Source organism: Eulemur rufifrons, chromosome 28 (genome assembly GCF_041146395.1).
Source record: "Eulemur rufifrons isolate Redbay chromosome 28, OSU_ERuf_1, whole genome shotgun sequence".
Classification (NCBI taxonomy): Eukaryota; Metazoa; Chordata; class Mammalia; order Primates; family Lemuridae; genus Eulemur; species Eulemur rufifrons.
In genome coordinates, this window is record NC_091010.1 from 38,563,855 (window position 1) to 38,588,835 (window position 24,981).

The 24,981-nt window shown below is 39.8% G+C and overlaps 1 protein-coding gene across 2 annotated transcripts in view; it reads left to right on the forward strand.

Moving 5' to 3' along the window:
• STAMBPL1 (STAM binding protein like 1) overlaps positions 1-24,981 on the forward strand; it is a 229,168-nt gene that overhangs the window by 179,627 nt on the left and 24,560 nt on the right. Inside the window, exon 1 of one of the 2 annotated variants that reach the window (XM_069459917.1) lies at positions 6,479-6,888. The exons of the other annotated variant lie outside the window; for it this stretch is intronic. The gene's annotated coding sequence lies outside the window, so the exon portion shown is untranslated. Of the gene's footprint in view, positions 1-6,478; positions 6,889-24,981 lie in introns of those variants that run through there. 2 annotated transcript variants of the gene reach the window in all.

A 24,981-nucleotide genomic window follows, 5' to 3' on the forward strand; every position in this document is an offset into this window, starting at 1 on the left:
GGTTTTACAATCTTCAGTGACTTGGATAAGTCACTGCCACTTTCACGATCGCAGTTTCCTCTTTTGTAAAGTGAGGAAGTTGAACTAGATATCTAGATATCTCTGATATCTTTTGATCCTAACACTTAAAGATTCTTCTTGTTCCAAATGCTCCCTGTTTTCTGCCTCAAGGAATGATAAAGTTTCCTCTGATTAAAATAAAATTATTAAGTCAAAGAAAGACACTATCAACAACCTTTTAGAATTTCCCCTTTTTTTTGGAGAGGGGTGTGTGTTTGTGTTTACTCAAGTTTCTGAAAATATAAGTAATATATTATAAACGAGTGAATTATGATGGCAAAGTTTGATATTCAGTCAGAGAAACTGAATAAATCAATGTATAAAATGACAGATCCATGATTATTTGTACTCCTTTGAAGCACAAAGAATGCTGTAGTTTCTAAGGGACTGGTATGAAACTATGTGGTTTCATTCAAGTTCTGTGTTGTACTTACTTTCAAATGGCAAATAAATTGCTATGGATTGAATTGCATCCTCCCAAAATTCATGTTGAAGCTCTAACCTCCAATGTGACTATATTTGGAGATAGGGCTTTCAGGAGGTAATTAAGGTTAAATTAGATCATATGGATCAGATACTGATCTGATAGGATTGGTGGCCTTATAGATATGTCTCTCTCTCTCTCTCTCTCTCTCTCTATATATATATATATCTCCCCACCCCCATATGAGGACATAGCTAGAAGGCAGCAGGCAGCAGCAGTCTGTAAGCCAGAAAGAGGACTCTTTTACCAGGACTGAATCAGCTCACACCTTGATCTTGGACTTCCCAGCCTCTAGAACTGTGAGAAATAGATATCTGTTATTGATTGATTGATTGAGACAGGGTCTTGCTCTGTCACTGAGGCTGGAGTACAGTCATCATAGCTCACCACAGACTCAAACTCCTGGACTCAAGCAATCCTCCCACCTCGGCCTTCCAAAGTGCTAGGATTATAGGCATGAGACATGGAGACTGGCCCAGATTTTTGTTATTTAAACCAATCAGTCAGTGGTATTTTGATTCGACAGCCAGAGCAGACTAAGATATAAGTGTTATCAACTTTATGAGCCTAAGAGTTAAGCCCAGCAGCACATGCCTAAATATGTACTTAGGGATCTGCTATTTTTAATATTTGTCCTTGGAAAAGGTCATGTCTTTGCTTATATAGCCATAGATAAATTTAACTGTTGTATTTTAAGATAGTATTATTTACTCTAGTAAAATCTTCAGCAGTGACATTTTTCTATAAACAGAAGATATATTTTTTCTGTTAACCAAAGAAATATCAATATTAAATTTAAATAACCAATACAATGCCATCTTGTATATCTAGCATTTTTCCTTTAAATGGAAGCTGTTCAAATCTATTGAGTAACTGTTAAATAATAGCAAAAGTCTATGATGAAAGGATCTCTATTGCACTGGAGCAGCCCCAGGGGAGATGTTACAGGATATATTTTGACTGTGAGAGCCAGGTACTGTTTCACCACCTCCCTCCTGCTCTCTCTTCACCTTTCTGTCCTTCAATGCACATATTTTACATCTGCAAATCAGCCTGCAAAAAAAAAGGTCTTTTAAAAAAAATCTAACACCCCAAATGCTATTAATATTTGGTACACATTTACCAATTTCTTATGTACCTAAATCCAAGGGATCGAATAATATTGGCCGAAGAGAGAGTTTACATTTTTCATCAAATATCTGCCTGTATATTGAAATGTTTAGTGGTAGTAAGCCTTATATCTACAAAGTACATTATCATTTTCAGAAAGCTTTAATATTCAGTAGCTCCATAACTACCTTTGGAGCTATCTAGAGCCACCATTCTCGTGTTTCCAATGGAAGAATCAGGCTCAGACAGATCTGGCCCAGGGCAGTTTGTAAACAGCAGAAGAGGATAAGGTTCCAGAGATTCCCAAACCTTATCCCGTATCTGGATACGGGGACATAAGGGAACAAAATTGTCTAAGTAACTAACAGGAAGAGAGCACCGAAATGAATCACATGAGTGGAAAAACTGAAACGTGCCGGCCGTTTCCATTTTAGAAGCATTGCTTCCTGTGTTCAGTGACACAGGCTAAACTACCGTAGTTATAATTTCCCAAATGGAAAATAAGTTATTTGGAACTTACTAGCTCCCTAATAGCATAGACCAGTGTTTCTCAAACTTTTTGGCCTCAACGGTTCTTTATATTTTTAAAAAGTATTTTTACAATTATAAAGGATTCCAGAGAGCTTTTGTTTTTGTGAGTTATGTCTGTCCATTTTTACCATATCAGAAAATAAAACAGAAACTTAAAAATGCTTTTTATTAACTTATTAAACAATAATAAAACAATTACATGTTCAACCACGTATCACATTTTTATTACAACATAATTATTTTCCAAAACAAAACAAAAATTAGCATTCTAGCTGTGGTGACATCATACATGTAGCTCTGAGACACTCCACTGCAAACTCATGAAAGAATGACAGTAAAGTCAAATAATATATTTGTGCTATCATGAAAAGAGTTTGGACCTTGCAGATATCTGAAGGGATTACAGGGACCCTTGGGCTACACTTTGAGAACCAATGGTATAAACGATAGCAAAGCCAGAATCTTAAGAACATGTGTTTTTAAGAATATGATAATTTCTGAAGTATATACTTTTAAGGGCATTATAATCTCTGAGATGAATCTTTTTTTTTTTTTTTCCAACAGAATCAGTCGTTCTGTCTTTTAGTTTTGTCTTTTAGTTCTTGTCTTTCCCTAGAGACTTTGACTTTAGAGACAATCCAGAGCCAGGGAATTCTAAATCTGAAACAAAGGACAAGGACTCCAGCCCATCTGGTGTCAGCAAGAATGCTCAATGATATTACTCTAGGGACCACCACGTTACGCACATACACCAAATAACATGAAGAGTACAGTACTCGAAAGTAGTTTTAGCTTTCTGATTAATGTAAATTCAACTCTGCATACCCTCTCTTTGTATTGTCAGGTCCAAGAAATAAAATCCAACTAGGATGTTGACAGATGGGGAGACTAGAGACTCCATGCTCTTGGGCTTTGGGGTGCCACAAAGAGAGTGGCAGACATCCCTATTATAACCATTCATGGGCAAGAAGGATCCTCTTTGACTTGAATACAAATGCCCTGAAGCTATTCCAGCTTCTCAGAACAGATCTATCTCTGATGTTGTGGGATAGCAAAAAAATCTGAGTTCTGGCTCCATATTACTCATCCTGTGAGAAAGGTATTAATGTTTTGTCACTTGTCATCAGTTGGGAAATACTCAAATGTAATATTACTTAACAAAGCAATTTAGAACGTCATGCCCTATTTTAATGTATGCCATCAATGAAGCAAATGACAGGGAAGTCACAATCCCTCAATTCATCACTCTTCTTTGTGAAATAATATGCTTCCCTTCCTTCCTCCCTTTTTTATTCCTCTCTTTGTTCCTTTCTCCAATATTTATAATGTGCTTATTATGAATGAGGTATTTTGATCGATTCAACTTCATATTTACCTGGCTGCCAGATCTGCTTATTTTAATTATTAAATATTTCTGACCAGTCCCAGTGGCTCATGCCTTTTAATCCTAGCACTCTGGGAGGCCAAGGTGAGAGGATTGCTTGAGGTCAGGAGTTTGAGACCAGTCTGAGCAAGAGCAACACCTGGTCTCTCCTAAAAATAGACTAATTGGCCAGGTGCAGTGGCATGCACTTGTAAGTCCCAGCTACTGGAAGGCTGAGGCAGGAGGATCACTTGAGCCCAAGAGTTTGAGGTTGCTGTGAGCTGGGCTGACACCACAGCACTCTAGCCTGGCAACAGATCGAGACTCTGTCTCAAAATAAAATAAAATAAAATAAAATTCTTCTTCCTAAATAAAAAAAAAAACATGCCCTTTATAGAAAAATTAAAATTATAGTAAATCATAAAGAAGATAATTATAACTAATTATAACTAATATGTAGGAGGTAATTTTAATAAATTCTCCTAGAGTTTTTCCTGTATTTTTACCTACTTGAGATTATATGTATACACAATTTTGCATTCTTGTTTGCTTAACATTGTATCATAAGCAGTTTCAATGTCATTAAAAACCCATCATAAACATAATTTTAATGCCTAAAGTTAGTGATAAATATCTCAATGGAGAAATCTTATTGCATGTATCAGATATCCTTAGGATAAACTGCTTCTTAGAAGTGGAATTACCAGGGGTGGAAGGAAGTAGATTTTACAACTGACAAATTCCTTTCCCGGCAGTGTACCAAAATGACATCACCAGACAAGAGGGCTCATTTCATTGCACCCTCAGCAGTAATGAAGAAATGTTTATTTATAAGCAATCTTTGCTTATATGATTGGTAAGGTTGAAAAATTCTATCTTTAAAAAAATCTGCATTTCTAATACTATTGAGATTGAATCTTTAAAAATGCAAGTAAAACTACAGAACACTTAAAAATTCTCTAAGATAAAATTTGTATAAATACCTGGGTGCCCACTATTCATTAACTCAATTGATAAAAGGGAGACAGAGCTCCAATTACCGCAAAAGTTGCTGTACCAGTGTTTTTGGTGGCAAGCACTGAAATCATTTCTGGCTAACTTAGTAAGAGGAGAAATACATTGGAAGGTCATCAGATGTCATGCCAAAGAGGAGGGCTGGAGAACCGGCTCCTCACACAGGCAGGGAAGCTTGGCAGCTGGAATTAGAACAGGTCACACTACTCAAACAGCCCACTTAGGACACCACTGGCATTGCCACAGTAGATAGTACCACCTGTCACCTCTGGCACTACTGTCCTTGGACACAAAAGTCACTTCGCAGATGATGGAGTTGTGTCTAAAATGCCTCTTCTTTGAATCACAGAATCCAGATTCAAAGAACTGGACAGGAATCACTGAGGCTGAACGTAGGTCCCATGATGATACCCTAGCTGCCACAGGGTGGGGACAGTGAGTATTGGGCCATTTTGGCTTTTATGAGAATTTGGATGCTAGGTAGAAAGACCTAGCATCAATGATCAATGACCACTGTAAATATGTATGTGGAATTTTTTCTTTCATAATACTTTTTAGGAATCTGTTTAAACTTCTTATCACTGTATTTTAGATTGTCCAGTAGGTCATGACATTACCTGGTCCAGAACTGCAAACTTAAATGTCTACCATATCCTCAAATGTCAGTGAGGTATGGGTGTATGGGAGTGGTGAGGTTGGTGGAAAATCTTCCCAGTCCAAAGGCAGACACCTGCTACTCAGCGCCAGCTGGTGGTTGCTAGAACATACCGATCTTACAATTTTTCAGAACATGCCAAATGTCTGAATTTTTGTGAAATTTCCAGATTTTAAGATTTGGAACCAAATTCAAAATTAGAAAAAGAACAACACCGTTGCTTTTTAAAAATCAAACCTCCTCATTTTAAAAACCAGTGTAGGAAGATGAGGTCTAAGAAGGTGAAACGCCTAAGACCAAATAACTCAGTTGGTGACAGAGTCCGGGCTAGAAGTTTGGTCTCCAGATGAAAAGCTAACTAAGAAAGCCAATGTTCCACCACCCGGCTCTGCGGTCACTTCTTTCACTTGGAGATACCCTCCCAAGTAAGCTCAAGAAAATCACACGTATTTCATCCAGCAGCGGCAGTGTTCATAGAATGTTTATAAATTAATAGAATCTGTCCAGCCAAGAGAAACAGCATTCGGTGTCCGATCATAGTTTAAATCTTAGCTTCTACCACTTTCTAGGTGGGTAACCTGGGATAAATTTCTTCTCTGTGTCTCACTCATGGAAAAAAAAATAAGAGTACCTTTTATATAAAAGGGCTGTAGCAGATGGAGTAAAATTATACGTGTACCGAGTGCTTGGCACTGTGCCAACACTATGGTTAAAAACACTGCACGTGGTAATAATATAGTATTAATAATACCATTCTAGGAGATATCTTAACAGTCTGTATTTCCCAAGTACATAAAGGTGAAGGGAGGGAGAGCTAAGGTGTTTCATGATACGTAGGTATATCCAGTTATGGATAGATCTCAAAATGGAATTCCTAATATGAGGTGTAAGTGGGATTTTCACTCAAACCCTGTCCTTCCCCAGACTCCAGTGGCAGTTTCACGGACAAATCCAGCTGCAACAAGGCTTCTGTACTCTGCAGTCTCCGAAAGCACCACTCCTGTCTGTCTCGATGAAACTGATAATGGAGCAAGGGGGAGTCCAGGTGGTCCCGGGCTGGGGTGGAGAGGGTGACGTGCAGGGTTTCATAAGGGAAAGTCGCGCCCGACTGGTTCACTCTCGCTCTGGGCCATCCTTGGGGACCTGCTTCCACCTGTGAGCTGTTTCCGCAGAATGCGGGAGGCCGCCACCGCGGAGGAGGGGGCGGAGGCAGAGGCGGAGGCGGCACCCAGGGGCTGGGGCAAGGGAGGCCGGGACCATCGCAGTGACAATTTATTTTCCTGCAGCGGCGGCAGCAGGGGCGGCTGCTGCAGGCTCAGGGCCGGCCGGCCTGCGCGTGGGTGTGCGAGGGTGCTGTTCGCCCCCTGCGCTGGGGTGTCCGACAAGCGAGGAGTAGGAAGACGACGAGGAGAGCCACGCACGGAGCCCGAGCGAGCAGAGCCAGCGAGGCTCCACCGATCCGCACAGGAGGAGGGGGAGGCGGCACGGCCGAGGCCAGCGAGCGGGCGCCTCCTCGCTGGCTGCCGGTATCACCCCGCTGCAGCGCCTTCCAGCAAAAGCCACCGGGGCCCGGGCTGCAGCGGCCAGACGGATGCCAAGGCCACACGGCAGGCGCGGGGGCAGCCGCCGCAGTCGCCGTCCCACGCGGGCTCCAGACATCAAGGGCTGCTGGTGAGTAGCCGCGCGCGCGTGCGAGTGTGAGCGCGCCCCGCACCGGGAAGTGCGCACGCCGGCTGCGTGTGCCCGGCCGCCTGGCGCGCTCTGGCCCTCCTTCCGCTGGCGACGTCCGGTTGCGGGCTTGCTCCGGGGGAAGAAAATGCGCTTTGGCGGCTGCTCGCTTCCTTCCTGCCAGCCCTGCGATCGGCCGCCTCCGCCTGTGCTGCCTCCGTGGGCCCCTGACCGGGCCCCCGGGGGTTAGTGTCACCTTGATGGGGAAGGCAGGAAGCTGTGGCTCCTGCTGGCAGGGCGGGACTATGGTCATGACCTAGACGTGGGCGCGCGTGGGTTTCTGGTTCAGGCTTAGGATGCAGCCCTGGAGAGGATGTCGACATCAGAGAGCCCACCGCGCTGTCTTTGGCAGTGCATGGTGTGGAAGAGGAAGGGACAAGGGTTAGAAAACAGACCTTGACCCTGCGGAGCTTGTGGCACACCTTTCGAGGTGATGTTACTTTTACCGTTTATCAGAGACTTTTAAGACATTTTCCCTCACCTGAATAATCTAAGCCTTCCCTGAAAACCCCCAATGAGATGCACAAAGAAATGGAATGTCACTACTAAAACATAATTTTCCAGAACTTTCTCTAAAACACCCCACACTGCGTATAGCCCAGAGCCTATAATTCTATAATTATTGAAGTTTAAAAGAAAAATTTATAAGGAATAAATAATTCAGGAAAGGGAACCTGATCTAGAAGATTGAAAGAAATCTTAAGTGTTGAGGGTGGGGGTGGGGGTGGGTGGCTTGCTTTCTGGAAATCAGTGTTTGGTGGTAAGTAAAGCAGACATCTTTCAAAGTAAGCCCTAGCGAGCACACTGCTTTCCAACATCCTGCTGATCGGCTGATCGCTGAGACTAACATGAGGTCCTAGATTTTAAGGGCATTTCCAAATATATAGTGGATATCACTAGGATGTTGATCTATGGTCTCATTCAAGGCCCTGTCAAGGTTAATAATGCTGATTTGTTCCAGCAGATAAAGTACACCTGAATGTTTGTGTTTCAGTTTTTTAAGGGTAATTCTTGAGGGTTGTTTTACACAGAGATTAAGCCATGGTGTTTTGTTTTTTTCCAGACCTTGTTTTAATTGGCAATTTTATGTTTTTAGGATGGATGCTATATGAACTTCAGAAATGTATTCTAACTGGATTGTAGTGGGCATTTTGTAGCTATACTATAAATATCTACGTTTATTTTTAACACAAAAATGCCTTTGAGCAGTAGGCTCTTTTTGTTTACCATTTGCACCATTAAGAGCTTCATTCAAAGGCATGAAATGTTACTGGAATCTACCTGGAGAATAAATTGGCTGCTTGTTTTCTGTTCAAAGGTAAATACAACAAAATTGTTTGCCACTTGGCAATGTGATATTGAATACACTTGGGCTTTAATTTATGTATCACCTTGTTCTTGGAAATTTGAAGAAGAAACTTGTTTCTTTAATCCTGTTTTGTAAAGTGAGCACCATTTAAATTATAGGGCAGGTAGCCTTTACCCATATCTCCGTCATCCAGGCCAGTTTCTTACCTACTTTTGCCATGTTTTGTAGGATTCTTATTGCCTGTGGGAGGATTGGAGGGAGTAGTGAAGGGACTAGTGTCCTGAGGGTGTCTGTAGCAGAGAGATTTGCTCCTGGAGGAAAGGATATCTCTGGGCTGGTTCCTGAGAAGGACTGACAAAAATGGTTATAAAGGATCGTTAATGATTGTCACCTCTTCTTACTTTCAGCACGTAGGACTTAATCAGCTCAGTCTGATCATGTTCCTCCTTTAAGGACCCTTCCCAGGCCTACTTACAGCTACAATCCAGGGAGTGAGACTGAATTTTACGAGAAGAAAAGCCTGGTAATTCTCGTGCAAAAACATAAGGGGTAGAAGAGATGTGAGAGGAAATAATGTAGACGCTGCCCAGAAAGTACCAGGCGCTTTCCTGGTGGATACATTTACCAATTAGAGACATTTTAATTAATCTACTGGATTTGTGATTCTGTCTAATACTAACTTTTTTTTTGACCCTGTGAAAAATTTGTAGGTGGCTTCAACTGAAACTAGGAGAAATGACTCATGGTTGTCCCTGAAGATTTTAGAGCCAGCTTTCCATCCCTTAGGGCTGATGGATTACAGCTGTTCAATAAATGCTTGTTAAATAAGTAACAAATCTAGAATGTCTTTGTCTTTCCAACTTCACTACATCACCTATTCTGGCATTGTTTTTTTTTTAATATGAATCACCAAACTTTTATCAAATTGAATCGCAGTTCATATATTCAACTAAGAAGACCAACTTGCTCCATTGAAGGAACAATAACAATCCCTCTAAAACAAAACAGTAACAAAGAAAAACCACTGTATTGGTACCTGTTCACTTGCATAGTCCAGCTATCTGGACAGCTATCCAACTGTCCAGCTGGATGTGTGAGTGTACATTCAAAAATCCTGAGTTGACATCAGAACGTTCAACTCAGGAATGATCTGGATGTAGCTACATCTGGATGTGGCTTTTGTCGGAAATTATTTGCATTTCTAAGCAAATCAGATGAACTTCTAGTACAATCTTGCATCTCTTCATGCCAAGTGGAGAGGCTGATTAAACATTTGGCATGTTGCTAAGTCTTCAAAGCCCATGTTGCTTGTTCTCTTTCTAAATTTTAAATTAATTCCATGTTATTTTTGTCCATTGATGTGGTTAGTTTAGACACATTAGTTCAGACTTAGTAACTTCTGTTTATTAAAAGCAGTCCCTTGATAGAAGCACCAGTAACTCTTATGTTTTCATTTGCTCTAGTTAACCTTTCAAGGCACTCTTTTAGAAATGGGTACTTTGTTTGGTCTTGAATATTAAGAAATGTTAATGACTTTTTTTGTTTTAGTTCAGCTTTCAATCTCTAATCATTAGAGGGTCTCCCTGTAATTTAGGTTCTAACTTCAGGAAGAAAGATTAGGAAGCTATCTAAAATTTACCTGGATATTAATGTTGTGGTGTATAATAGTAATGCAGCTTTTCTCTTTGATATTCTTTCATGTCCTTCTCAGATCAAGCTTATTTCATTTTGAATAAAAATAAAATGAGATCTTGAAATATTTCTTTTTTTTAATTGGGCCATGTGCAAAAATAAATACATAAAATAAAAAATTGTGTATCACCATTATGAAGTAGCACCAACACTGCTCTTCTCTGCATAATGAAAAGTGGCCATTCATATCAAGTATTTATTTGATACGTTGGCACTTGAGCACTTGAATGAGAGGCAGAAGCATGTTCCCTCCATGTCTTCTTAGGCCCTAGAGAGCCAGGGAGTGGAATTTTGATTTGATGTGGTAGTCAAATGTAGGATCCTTGAAAGGGAGCACGTGCTCAGAAGAGCACGTTGGCAATTGGGTGGGGGGTGGATCACTACACTAGGAGGGAGTGGGGGCAATAATCTGGTGTGAGATGACGACAGCCTGACATCAGATCCCAGGGACTGTGAGATACAGAATGGAAACTCCAGGCACTCAGACATCAGGATTCCTTTTTTATATGGAAGAGGGATTGCAAACCTGTGGCACAGATGTGGTCACTAATACATCCCACACCCACATAGGCATCACCAGTTGATCACAGCATTCTTTCCTGCTGAGCCCTGATGTACCCTGAGAATCTTACAAACATAAACGTTACTTACTGAGCATGTGCTCTATGCCAGTTGTTACACTGAGCTTTAACACCCATATTCTCAAGGATGATGGAGTGGTCAGAAAGATGAAAGTTTTTTGCCACTTACTAGGTGTATGTCTTGGGCAACTTACTGACTTCTCCGAGCCTCAGTTTCCTCATCTTTTATTTGGGATATCAGTTTCTATCTCATAAGGTTTTGGGGAGGATTCAATGAATAAATAAGTGTAAATGTAAAGTGCTTAGAACAGTGTCTGGCACAGAGTTAAGTGCTTTATGTGTTTGTTATTCTTGTTATTAATTTTTAGAACAAACTTATGCAACAGGTGCCATTTTTCAGATTTAAAAATCGAGGTACAAAGAAACTATGTAAATTGCCCATTATGGGAGGCTGGTAAGTGATTGAGCTGGGAGTCAAACCCCGACCCCTGTCTCCCACACTGCATGCCAGATGCTGGGGATACTGACTGGAGCAAGAAAAGTAGGGGCTTGCCCTCCTGGGGGCTTCAGGGCTTAGAATTAGTACCCAGATTATTACAAAAAGTTTTTGCTATTTTGCCTTGACATTTGGTATTTTATAAACAATGTTTTTCATTAATTAATTAAGTTCTTTAAGAAGTATTCCAATTTGTGTTTGTGTTTATTTTTTTGTGTGTGTTTTGGGTTTTTTGTTTTTTTTTTTGCCTAACAGTTGGCATATACAATACCTACATCTCTCCTTACGTTGACTGATTCTTTGCTGGAGGTAGGGAGGATATGCCTCCCTAATATAACGTATCAGATCCCGGAGCGAGTTTTAGTATTCTGAAAACCTTCTATGCCATCCGTCCCTCTTTATACTCCCAGAGTCTCAGATTTCTCCCATTTGTAAGCCATGGTGGAGTGATGATAACATTTCTAATCATTTTTAAGTTCAGCTTATTCGGAATATTTTATAGAGTAAACGGCAGAGCAAATTTTAACTGTTCTTTGACTTGTTGAAGTGATTGTGTCTAATTATGAGAGGCCAGATTTTAATTATAGGCAGGAAGACTGCTGTGGCAGTGAAGAATAGAAAATTCTCAATTCCTCCAGAGCTTTAGGATGGAATATGCCCTCACTGATTCCAAAATTTTGACTTTATTACATTGATCCTTATAATTCTTTCTTCTCATAACTTTCAGAAATCTATAACTAGCGTTGTTTTTTTTCTAAGTAGGTGAACGTTTTTCTTGGTCTTGTATAAAGTTCATGGGTAAAATATTAATTATTTCATGGAGGAAAATTGTTAAATCTCATCTTCAAAAATATACTCTGTGTCCTTTGATTTGCCCTTTTGTGTAAATTACACATTTTCTTATTTAAAGTTCAATTCTTTTTAAAGAAACTTTTATTTAATAAAATTGTGTGAGTCTTAACTTGATTAAGGATGACAGAATTTGAGATTTGGTGAGTCTGGCATTGTGTTTTGCTTTTTAAACTTTTTCTGTACTTATGTTTCAATGCCATTGCAGTAACTGAACCAAAGATTCAGCAAAAGCTCATGCAAGAGATAACTGTTAAGAGACCCATCACAAATTATTCATTTTGATTATGTGACTTGATGATTCTCTGGGTTAATTTAGAAACTGAAGGCCCGTGATGACTCATTTTTAATCCTCCTGGTTTCCTGTGAACTCCGCCTGCCTGTTTTGCATTTGTCTCTGCTCGGAGAGATGCTCCAGTGTGGGTTCCTTTTGAGGATGCTTCATTTCAGACTTGAACAGCTGGGGCAATAGGCACCTGTGCACCTTTAATTAAAAGCATAAGGAAAATATAATCAGGAGTGGTGATTATGGCTCGGTTCAGCTCATCTAAGGGCCCTGTGATTTTATTTATCATGTCACTAGAAACTGGAAATGTGCATTTTAACAACTGAGAAGAAAAGAGACTTTTATGTCTGTGGGTTCATCTTTCAGTTTTCTGGTAGATTGACTCTAGCTCTTTTTCCAATTTGTTTTGTCTTTGAAATGTTGATTTATAAATTGTTCTGTAAATTTTTTTTTAACAATAAGGAACAAATGGACAGGGTGGATGGAATGAGATTAGAAAAGAGAGGCCTGGAATAAGCCCTTTATATGTTACTGTTCTTGTTCAGAGGGAGCAGAAAAACTGCGTACTGAATCTATGTAGTACTTAAGCTAAATGTATGAATAAATAAAATTAAAGTCACTTGGAATCATTGGTGGGTGTGGAACTTTGTTTTCCCAATTAATAAAAAATTCAAGAAATTAAAATGTGGATCTTGAAAGAAATACAAATATCATATTCTTATGGCATATAGTTATTTTTCTTTTGTCAAGTATATTATTATGGAAGGACTTGGAAAAGTAACTTGGGCAGTGATTCTCAAACTAGTCTCAAAAAAAGAAAATGTCCTCATCCCATCCCCAGAGATCATTATATGAAACATTTGGGTGGACCCCGGCAGCTTTCCTTTTGAGGATCTTCTCAGAAGATTCTGATGCAGGTGGTTAGTAAACCACCCTTTGAGAAAAATCTACTTAAGAGCTAAATCTAATTTTATATACAAATTCTGGCTTCTATTTTTACGTTTTGAGCATTTATTCCTCCCGATTTTCATAGACTTTTTCATGTAATAACATATGTATTAGTGTTGCCTTGGTGTTCTTAAAAAGGCCCAATGTACTGCCTTTCATGTTCTTAATAATACCTGTTTTTTCATGGATGGAATCAGAAAACCACAGGGTTGGTGGGAATTTTTAGAGATAATGTCATACATCCTTCTGAAGGGCAGGTGTTTGGCTAGGGCAGAGATGGGTTTGATGAGAGGGAAGTGGGAGACATTAGGGAGCAGTGGGAAACACAGAGGAGGGGAAATCGGTCAGATCACGAGGACACTGAAGGGCCGGCCAGGGCGTTAAGACCTGTTCTGTCAGGCACTAGGTGACCACTGTGCGTTTTTGAGCAGGGGACCAACCAGATGCAAACGAGTGATCGCTCGAGCTAGGAACACAAAGTCCCTGGTCCAGAAACAGAGGATCAAGGAATGGGTGGGCGAAGCAGACTGATGTTTCACTGTAAAGGCAGAAGGAAGCACAGGTGAGGACTTGGGGACCCTGAATTTGGTAGGGTCAACTCTGAAGGGTTTATGCAGTAGAGTTCTCCAACTCTTGTGCTCCTGAAGGTCTGTAGCTGAGAAATTGCTCTTACGATGCAATTGCGTGTTATGGTGTATAACATGAAGGCCACCCAGCTCAGCCACCAGGCCAGACCAGCCCCTCTGGATTTAGAAAGTTCTTGAATAATTACTACAACTACTAGTACCTTAAGATTATGAGGCAAGGAGGGCACAGTTGTTCTCACTTTGGACCAGAGAAACGGACTTAGAGAGTAAAGTAATTTATCAAAATTCACACATGTAGAAATCGTCAGCGTTAGGGTGCAAATCTGGGGCCTATTCAAAAATTCTAGGCTTAAAAAAAGTATAATTTGTCTGATTGTAAAGTGATACACACTTCTAACAAATTATACCGAAATGAAAGACCTTCATGATCCCACCCTTGAGAGAACAACTGAGAAAAATCCAGTGACTGTTATTCTACATTTTTTCTTGCGAATGCCAGTATATGTTAAATACACATGTATTCATGTTACAAGGGTGGAGTCATACTTTATATGTTACCCCACAACTTGCTATTTTCACTTAATGCTCCAACTTGGACAATGTCCTGGTTCATTGTATATAGATATACATCCTTTCTAATGGCTTCATCCACTATAGAGATTCTTTATTTCAAATAGTCCTCTTTTGATGGCTATTTATTTTTATTTCCAGAGTTTTAATATTTTTAAACAATGCTACAGTGTGTTTTTATGTGTGTGAGAGAGAGTATGTGTTACATGGGCAGGGCAAACTATGGGGAAATCTTAGAATTGGAATTGCTTAGTCAACAGGGAAGCATATTATAAAGGAATATTGCCAATTTTTTTTTTTCAGTCCTCATCAGTATTGAGTATGATCAATCATGTATATTTTATCAAGCCAATAAGTAAAAATATCTTGTTTACATTCACAGTTTCTTAATTACTAGTGAGTTTAAACATTTTTTTATGTTTCTTAGCTGTTTCTATTTCTCTTATGACTTGCTAATGTCATTTGCCCATTTTTTTTTCTCAGAAAGAAACACGTAATAGGGACTTACTGACAGAGCCATGTCTCCTGTGGTGGCGGTGGTAAGAGGAAGAAATGGGTAGGACAACTGAAGTGGATCCCCTCAGGGAGAGTCAAGAATGTTGTGTGAATCTGCCCACGGTCAGGATTTATGGGCAGGGTTGTTCTGATCTAAAGGCAGGATTTATAGTAAAGTCTGTATCCTAGAGGCATTCCCAGAACAGGGGTTAGTCAGAAGTCAACATGGCGGGTTAGCATCGAAGAGGGAGTTTGCTTTAGCCCTACAGTCTCACACACTGTCCTCCTCCGTGATGCTTCCTGAGCCTTTAGCGGGAGGGTACTTGATATTGTGTAACCTTAGTAGCAGTACTTTGGCAATGGAAGGCAATCAGGCCTAGTGGGATTCCAAATGAGGGAGATTTTCAGGCTTTGAGTCATCTCTAGTTTTTGGAATACTGTGATTTTGGTTTTCTCAGAAGAAGTAAAACAAGAGATATATAACGTTAATAATTTGTTACAATGCACACAAGGATTACAGTCAGAAAAATTTATGTGCTGGAACAACAACAACAAAAAAGAATCTATTCTATTAGGGAGCCAACTAAAACCCCATGAAGAAAATTAAAACCCAGTTCTTCTTTAGGGACTTGTTATAGCCAGGAAATAATTCAGAATTTAGTTCAAATAGTGGAAGAACTCAAAAACAATGGTTAGGGCTAGAATCTAATAACAGGGGTACCATAGTTTTTTTTCTGAAACATTTTTTTCTCTCTCCAATGTCCCCATTTCTACCAAGGATAAATCATACCAGGACCAATTTATTTGCAAAATAAACTTTAGTCTCATTTTACTTTGCCTAATTATTTGCATAAAGTACAGCAGTAGTTATTGGCCATATAGACTCTTTATAAGTTGATTTTGCTGGAACTTTTGTTAAGAAATCTCAGGTTAGACTTTTTAAAAGCCAGAAAGCCAAGCCAAGATCCAGCATTAGACTTGCTTATAGTACTTGTACGAATTGGGTGAATTCTCCTCTTCTCCACGTCCCAAAATATCTTGAGGTTCCTAAGTTCATCAGAAAGTAACATTCTTTACTTACCACAGGTCAGGAACCTTATAAGAGAGACAGGGTACCAGGCCAGTCTTTCCAAGGGGCTTTTTTATTGACTTTATAAAGTCAACCTTAATTCTTCAAAGCAGTCTGGTCATATCTGAAAATATGCCATTCTAGTCAAAGCCTTGGTAAAATAACCAGTGTCTCTAATTGTTTCCTGTTACAAAAGGAAACATTCTTATTGAATTTATGCAAATAACTATATTGCCATAAAATAAGAATACTCACAAATTGTTTCCAAATTTTGGAGAAATCAGGTAGAGAGAAAGATAAACTTTGCTCACAAAAAGTTACTTTACCCAATTTCTCTAAGTTATAAATAGCTCAAAAGGAAAAGCTTTTCCTGACTCTCCACATCACCCAAGACAGCATGAGTATTTCAGGTGTCAATATTATTTTATATCTTTCAATCATAGGGGTAGCTTCAGCTAATGTCCTATAGCAAGGGACATCAGTCTCATTTCAGTTGTTCTGATTATTTGCATAAAGTACAGGAATAATTATGGGCCATATGGACTCTTTTTAAGTTGGTTTTGCTGGAACTTTCATAAGAAATTTCAGGTTAGACTTTTTAAAAGCCAGAAAGCCAAGCCAAGGATTCACCATCAGACTATGCTTGTAGTACTTGTACAAATTGGGTGACTCTCCCAATTTGTAAATGCCCCTCAAATTCTCTACTCCAAAATCCCTGGAGTAATCATTGGGAGGTGATCATAATCATTTGCCCATTTTTATTCTTCATCTCTTTCGTACTATTCTGGGAATGTTTCCCATAGTGTAGAGGTAGTAGATATTATAGCTGTCGGTGATGCAAACATTTTTTTCCTTTTGTTGTTCTTTTACTTGTTGAAAAGATTTTTAAAGGTACTATTTGAGCATTTAAAAGAACATTTTATTTTAAAATAATTTCAGGCTTCCAAAAGATTGTCCTTTTCCCAGATTCCTCAAACATTAACACCTTACATAACCACAGTAGTTATCAAAATCAGTAAATTAACATTGATACAGTACTATTGCCTAATCTCCAGATCTTATTCAAATTTCACCAAAGTCCTTCTTCTGGGTGAGGATCCAATCCAGGATCACACATTGCATTTAGTTGTTCTGTCTCCTTAGTCTCTTTTAATCTGGAATGGTTCCTCAGTCTTCCTGACTTTAGTTATCCTGACACTTTTATTTAAAAGTAATGGCTGGTTGTTTGGTAGAAAATCCCTTAATTTGGGTTCATCTGATGTTTCTTAATGAGTATATGTAACCAAGGGAGTGACCTGGTCGGGTGGTGGTCAAAAATATCTTGCCTAAAGAGGAGATGCTTAAGCTAACACTAGAAAGATATGTAGAAAGAAGTGTGAACTGAGGGTGGAGTGCCTTTGCAAGTGTGAACTGAGGGTGGAGTGCACTATGCACTTGGCTTTGCATAGTGCATCTCAGCAATTAGAAGCAGCCAGTGTACTGTGACTTTCCATAGTGCCTCTGAGCCATTAGAAGAAGCCAGTGTATGGAGGAGAGGGTATGAGAGGGCTGATGAGGAGGCAGCTGGGCCAGACTCAGCTTTGTGGTGCTCATTAAAGATACATGATATTAACAGCAGTGCAAAGCCATTCGTGGGCTTTAAGCAAAGGAATGACAGTATCTGAATCAGATTTTTAAAAGTTTACTACACCATTGTATAGAATTAATTAAAAAGGAGCAAGATAGAAAACAAATTAAACAATTAGAATGCTATTCTAGCACTGCAGACAGAAAAAAAGGTGGCATAGATTAGGGTGCTTCCTGCAAAGATGGTTGAGAAGATGCAGATTTGAAAGATGTCTTGGAGGTGAATCTGAATCTGCACACATAGGTGGTAAGTTGGATATGGGGTTGGGGGAGCCGACAGATGCAGGGTGGCTGTTTCCAGGGTTTGCCAGGTTTTGTGTAGTTGATTGGATGTTGGTACCATTCGTTGAGATGCAAGAGATGATCCTTCACCTTCTGACGGCGAAGTCAGAAGCATCACCATCTCCATTCCCCTTAGATGCCAACATTTACAATGTCTTTGCTTCTTTGTGCTCCTGTATCTCATTATATCCACCTCTGAGTTCTGTTATTTTTCCTCAGAATCTTCCCCAATAACTTCTTATCCTTCTCTATTCCTTTTATTGCTCTTTAGTTCAGACCTGGGCGACCTCATTCCACAGTTACATATTTGTTTCCTCTCTGGGCTGCCAGCTCCTGTTCTCTCTGTGACTTTATCCGTCACTGCCATACTATTTGAATTTCATAAATATGTACTGAAGTGCCAGTTTGGGTGGATCACCTTGTTGAGCAGAGCTGAAAATTAAATAAGAAGTTAAATATATTTGAGGAGACTCAGGTCAGTTTCCAATTATAATTGAGGCAGACGGAATGAAGGCCATTTTGCCTAGTGATCAGAAAAGACTATCCTTGTCTCATTCCTTACATAAAAATAAATTCCACATGGGTCAGACATATTAATCCCAAAATACCTAACCATAAAAATACCAGAAGAAAAGATTGGTGGATATATTTTAAAACTTTTTACGATCAGTTGAGTTTGAAGACCTTTTAAAGAATGTTGAGAGAGTCAGGTACCGTAAAAAAGATGGATCCACTTGATAGCCTCAATTTTAAATTTTTCACATAAAAATAAAACAACTTGCAACCAAGAATTTCAACTAAACTAATAAATGTAGAAGGAACGATGGAAATAGAAAAAAATCACTATTTTCAAACACATTAGTAATTGTTTCAGGCAAAAATATCTTTTGTTGCTAAGATTAGTGGGCAATGGTATATTTGCATAGTTTCAAAATAACTTCCTCCAAGATCCTTTTTAATTACAAAGGGGAAATAGTATCTTTACAGGGGGAAATCCTGACAGACATAACTAAAACAAATGATCAAAGTTAATTTCGCCAATAATGAAACAAACCGATGGCATGTGTCTCCTGATGCATTGTGGACACACCATCACTTCTGAGGTATTTTTGCCAAAAGATGCAAAGTGCTCCTTGTTTTCTGTATTTTGTCTTCGTAGCAGTTACCACAGGTTTTTATTTCATAATTGTGTAGAATTAATATCTTTACACGTCTCTGCCCCAGCCCTATCCCCTAGCAGAATGGAAGGTCCGTAAGATCAGATGTGTCTGTCTCCTTGCTCACCATTCTATCACCAGCTCCTAGCACAAAGTAGGGGCTTAATAAATAATGTTGAATACATGAATTTATCTGGAGCTAGCAGTATTTGTGGGAAAGATGTACTTAGCCTTAACACAAATTGAATGAAAAATCACAGTTGGACACCCTGGTGGAAATGGATGGACGACATTTGGAGGTACCGTGTGCTAAAGCTCTAATCAAGCTGAAGCCTTGCGTTCTATAAAATAAAGCTATGTCAAGAGAAAAGACAGAAAATTAATATTTGGGATGCAGAGTGAGGGAGGAGGAAGGAAAAAGGAAACACCTCTACTTGATAGAGGCCAAGGCAGGAGTTGGTTCTGAAGTAGAGAATGTTCACCTGCCCGAGGCCAGGTATTTGGGGTTGTTTGTAACTGTCTTATGGCAGTTTTGCTTGATGCAGTGAGTCTCAAGTTTTAATGTGCATAAAAATATCCCGGGCTGCTTGATTAAAAAAAAAGAGAGAGAGAGAGAGATCTCTGGGGCACACTTCCCAGAAATTCTGACTCAGTGGGGCCTAGAAATCTGTTTTTTTTTTTGTGGCCAGCACCCGCCTCCTCCACCATGTAGTTGTGGTCAGGTGATCCAGGAACCGCACCCAGAGGGAACAGTACATCAGAGTTAGGGGGATGTCAGCGACAGGGAAGGAAGACAGAAGGGGATGAGAAGAGAGCAAACAGAAACAGCAGATGGCCACTTGCTAACAACTTTGCCAGTACAAGGGGATCTTCAAGAGTTTTAAAATGGATTGCCAGAGAAAGTTATGGAAGGACATCGTCTTTTTTGCTTTTGTTCACTGCATTGAAGAGATGGTCTCATGCAAAACCAAACATGAATGCAGGTAGGTCAGGTCATGTCAAACTGTTAAGATTCTTGTGGTTGGAGAACATCAGAGAAGTAGTGGCTGAGCATTTCAGGAGAGCTGTCTTTTGCTTTTACATGGTAGTGCTGGACTCAACTCATTTTTGTTGTACTGTTGGAAGGAAATGTATGAAAATTAAATAAAATTGACTAATAATGCCCAAGGACTGACCCCATCTCTGGGCAACTGGTAGGCAGGAAAATGATGTTATTTTAAAAATTTACTTGTGAATTATTGTGCTACATTAAGTTAGGTACCTTTTGGAGAGTATTTTCTTAAGAGCAAATTGCAGTAAAAATGGAAGTATATTAAAGTGTACATTAAAGTTTTGTGGCTTATGGGTGGCTTATCTTTGCTTTCTTTCTAGGAATTTTTAGTGTTTTAACAGCGAGAGAGCAAAATTAACTCATAATGGATTTATGGTGAAGAAGTATCTGTGTACAAATGTGAATTTCTCCTCAACACCTTAAATTAATTTACCAAATGTTTTATAATACTTATTAATTGAGTCATCACATTTTTTTGAAAACCAGATTCTTCAATTAGTACATTTATAAGCATATGAAATGCCTTCTGAATACAACAAAATTTAGAATTTATATTAAAAACCAGCAAATGTTTTGAATTGAACTATGCCTTGGTAGAATAATTATGCATTTGAATTTCTTAGCTACATGTACCAGTCCACAAACACCAAATTATTCTGCTTAAGAAAAAAGTGAAGGGAATGAATGCCCTTTTATTTCTTTGGCAGGGAGGAAATTATGTAATGCTGAACTCAAATCTTCATTTCTGCAGTAAATGCTGTCATTCTTGTCCAAGGCTCCAGGATTGGAGCTTCCCTTGGATTTCACTGATAACTATTAAAGGCTAATTTCCAGAGTTGCTGTGTGACTAGGAGTATGATTCTTATGCATCTAGTTTTGCATCCCTGTTCTATCATGTGCTCAAGTGATTCATACTTACCTCTTCCAGGATTTAGTTTTCTCATCTGTAAAATGGAGATAGTGGCAGTCATCACTTCTTGAGTGCTTACTGGCACCAAGCATTGTGCTATATATATTTTACCGGCATTATCTCACTTTATCTTTTCATCTCCCCTGTTTGTCAGTTACTACTGTTGGCCCCTTTTGCAGTTTGGGAAGCCGTGATTCTGCAGTTAGTGGTTGGTGGAGCCAGAATTTGACTGGTGTCCTAACCCTAGAGATTGCATGTCTAATCTCAAGGCTTAACTGCTTCTTATTTGAAAAGGATATTGCGGAGGCTGAGATCTTGTGTATGAATGCATTCAGTTAATTAGGGAAGGAAAGCATTCTATTAATGGTACCTATTGTTGTTATTAGACAGTTCTATTATGCAGTTCTTTTGCTATCTTTTGCTACATTAAAGGTGACATAGAATACTACAATAGCACTTCACCTGCCTGGAACTCAGCTTACTGTTACCTAGAAGACAGTGGAGAAGGATAAAAAGGCTTTTTAAGCAGCAAAATTAGCAATCATGTAGCACACTCACTGTAATCAAAGTGTGGCTCATTCACAGGAGATCCCTTCAGATCCATGCCCGATCTATACTGTAATTTTACATATCAGCTTCAATAATTTTATCGGTGATATAAAATAGATTAGAAGAGAGGAAAGATTGAAGTCAAGAAGTTTAGTAAAGAGGTTACTTTTTAATTGATTTTCCTAAACCCATGGCATATTAAAAGGAGCAAATTAGAAACAGAGGGCAGCTTCGTTATTGGCAGATATATTGAAACAAGACTGTGAATTATCAAGAAAGGGTTAATGTTTATATTTTAAGTTAAGGAATAAGTAATATGTCCTACAACTATTTCCTTCAAAAATATTAAAATCTCACAAAATTTTATTATTATTATTTACTATTTTAACTATTCGGAGTCACCTCTTTTGTCATGGCATTCATATAACTAAAGTTGTCCTTATATTGTCAGAGGAATTGTATCGATTAGGCAGCTTATTACAGAATCCTAAGAGTGTCTTATATAATGGCATTTTTTTTATCTTACATAATAACAGTTCAGAGAATGGTTACAGGGTAAGATCAGCAGCTCAGCCGCGTGAGCAAGGAGCCCAGCTTGTCCCTGCCACTCGCCCCCCAGCTTCCGCCCTCCAGGCTCTGCTGTCCTCCAGACATCAGCTGTCCTGAGGCTAGACCTCCTGGGTTTCAAGAAGGCTGCTGTGTTTCAAGACTTATGTGAAGTCACATGTCCAGCTGATGAGAAGGCACAACTTCCCTAGGATGTCTCTTTCTATTAGAGATGAAAATCTCTCAGAGAATCCTCCCAACAGATTTCCCCTCAGGTCCCATGGTCCAGGATTTGGTCCCTTGCTAACTAGCCACGTCCTGACTGCAAAGGAGGCAGGGAAAGTGAATTTCTTTAGTGAGATTGGGCCCTGCTGGCAGGAAGAAGTAATAGGGGGAAGTTACACATCAACCATCTGGTATCTACAGTAGAAGTCAACTTTTAGGAGAAGTCATTAACTTCACTTCTCTAACCATTTGCTAAGAGAAAGGACTGATTTTCTTTGAGTTTCCTACCGCAAACTGGGAACTATAATGGAACTTTTATGTATTACCTCGTTTAAGCTTTATTTGAGTTCTTCTGAAAAGTTGTTATTGTCCCCACTTCATAGATGAAGATAAGGTGCACAAAGAGATTAAATAAGATGCTAGAGCATTCCCAACTGGAGATGGAAACTGGATTCTGCTAACGGGGTGCCAGGCCCCCAGCCTGGGTGCCTGGTGCGGAGGGCACCCAACCACTTGATCCTCGTGTCAGGATAAAAATTTGGTATTACTCCTTGCGAAATATTTTATGGCCCAATGCGTGACTTGATTGCTCCCAGGGAAGCCTAGACCTGCCTCAGAGTAATTTAAAACATGCATCAGGAGTGGTTTATTTAATCATCTTTCCTGTAGCAACTACATTCTTACTGATTGATCTACTCTAAACCACTCTGTTGTGACTGATAACATTGTGACTGATATGATAAGTATAGGGAAAAAAATCCAATAAAAGCTATTTCTAATATTCTGATCACATTTCATTTTTATCTTGCCAGTATTTTAGTACAGATAAGGTATTATCTAGGTCACAGCATATTTCAGATGTGCAGATATTACAGATGAGTGTGAAAAAAATCAATGAAATCTTTGCTTATAATATCTGAATTTTTTTAAATCTTTCAAAAGGGGCATCAAGAGTGGGCCTAGAATCTAAGACCCTTAGATTATCTTTTTCCTGAAGCATGTCCCAATCTGTAAGAGTATGACTCAGGCGATCCTTCTTTGTGCCTCTGTCATTTAGGGTGTGGGAATGACCCTTTACCTCTCTTTAGCTAAATAAGATTAAACCACCGCAGCTTGTAGCCTGGGTTACAGTGATTTCCTTTATGTATCTCCAGCTGAGTCAATTGAGCTATGTTCTTCCTGGAAAACATGAACTCTAACCCAGTGAGGGAAAGAAAGGGTGTTGGCTTGGCCAATGGCCAATGAGAAATGACATTCCATTTCTCATTGGCTGAGCTCAATGGCTGTCACCTGCCAGCAGCTGCACTGCTCATCCAGGTCCCCAGGGCACGCTGGTGGAAAGAAGAGCCCGGGAGAAAATGACACATTTGAGTGAGACATTTGAGTGATGGTCTCACCGGCTCTTCTTCTTTGCTGTGTGCTTAGTCTCTAAGGAGACTGTTCCCTGCCCCTTAGTCTCCTTTCTGTGTTCTGGAAGATATTACTTTGTGTATGAAAGTGGGTCAGGATTCTGAGCTTAGCCAAACACACATAAAAAATATTTTAAAAAGGAAGGAAAGAAGAAAGGGAGGGAGAGAGGGAGGAAAGAAAAGTTAAGGAAATTAAGGCTGGAAAAACTCACAAAATAAGCACCGTACTAGGTCAAATATTTTCCTCTGTTTATTCTTGGTGTTATTTGCTGCTGGTTTTAAAAGCAGAATCCTGAGTTTCTTCCACACTTCCTCAGGGGAGTTGAAACTTGGAGACATTGAAAGGACCCAAAAGCCGAGAAGTGCTGCTATCGGGTGTGGGGAGAGTAAACGTTTATAAGCTCAGAGCTGTGAAATGTCAGTTCCGTGAGGGTTCTGGCCCCTCCCAGGCCGCGCATGGATGGGGCCCCATTTTTGCCACATCCCCTCTGGGCACAGTCAACTGCTCAGTTGATCCCGGAAGCTACCTGTTAGCTGAGCCTCTAGGCTAGGGTCACCTCCATGTGCTCGTTGTGAATGTATTTGGTTCTGGCAGTCCGGTTCCCCATGCCCTTGTGAATCAGGATGAACAGAAAGCAGACATTCCTCTACTTCTCTATAAAAGGTCTGTTAAAAAAACAAAAATGATTATGTCTGGAGCTTCCAGTGAGGAAAAAGGGCTAGAGATAAAAGCAAGAAGGTAGGAGCTCTGCAGCAAAGGGAACTCTCCAGAGGTATCTTACAGGTTAGACAGATGACAAGGCTGCAGTTGAGATGCTATCAGGCTACCAGAATGTGGCCTCTGCTGGGGGTGCAGGTTAGGGAGCAGGCTGAGATTCAATCAGGCATTCCTGGTGAATGTTTGCAATTAGCTGTAAGCCACTCTGAGAGCAATGGAGTGGGGCTGTGGTAAGCCCCACTGTGAATGAGGAAAGTGAGCCTCCTAGGGGCTCAATAAAGACAATAAGTTAAGTAAGTAGATGATAGTAAGTCAGTTAGTAAGTAGATGATAGAGCCAAGATCACAGCCAGGTTTATCTCACCCTAAGCGAATTTATATTTTATTCTTGCTTGACACAGAATACTTTCTTTCTGCCTTTGGCACTTTCTGGGTGTCCTGCTTCAATACATTTCCGATCCTCCAAATGGCAATGTTTATTTTATCTTTAGCACCTGAAGTCATCTTCAACCTGTCTTCCCCGTGTTAGTTGCTGAAATGTGAGGAATTAGAGAAAGCAGCCCTGCCAGTGTCAAGCCAGCTCTCTGTGTGGTTGATTCCTTCCTTCCCTGAAGTACCATTTGCTTATCATTATGGCTCTTAAGTTGTTTGCCTTGCCTGTCCTTCTGTTGGAGTGGAAAAT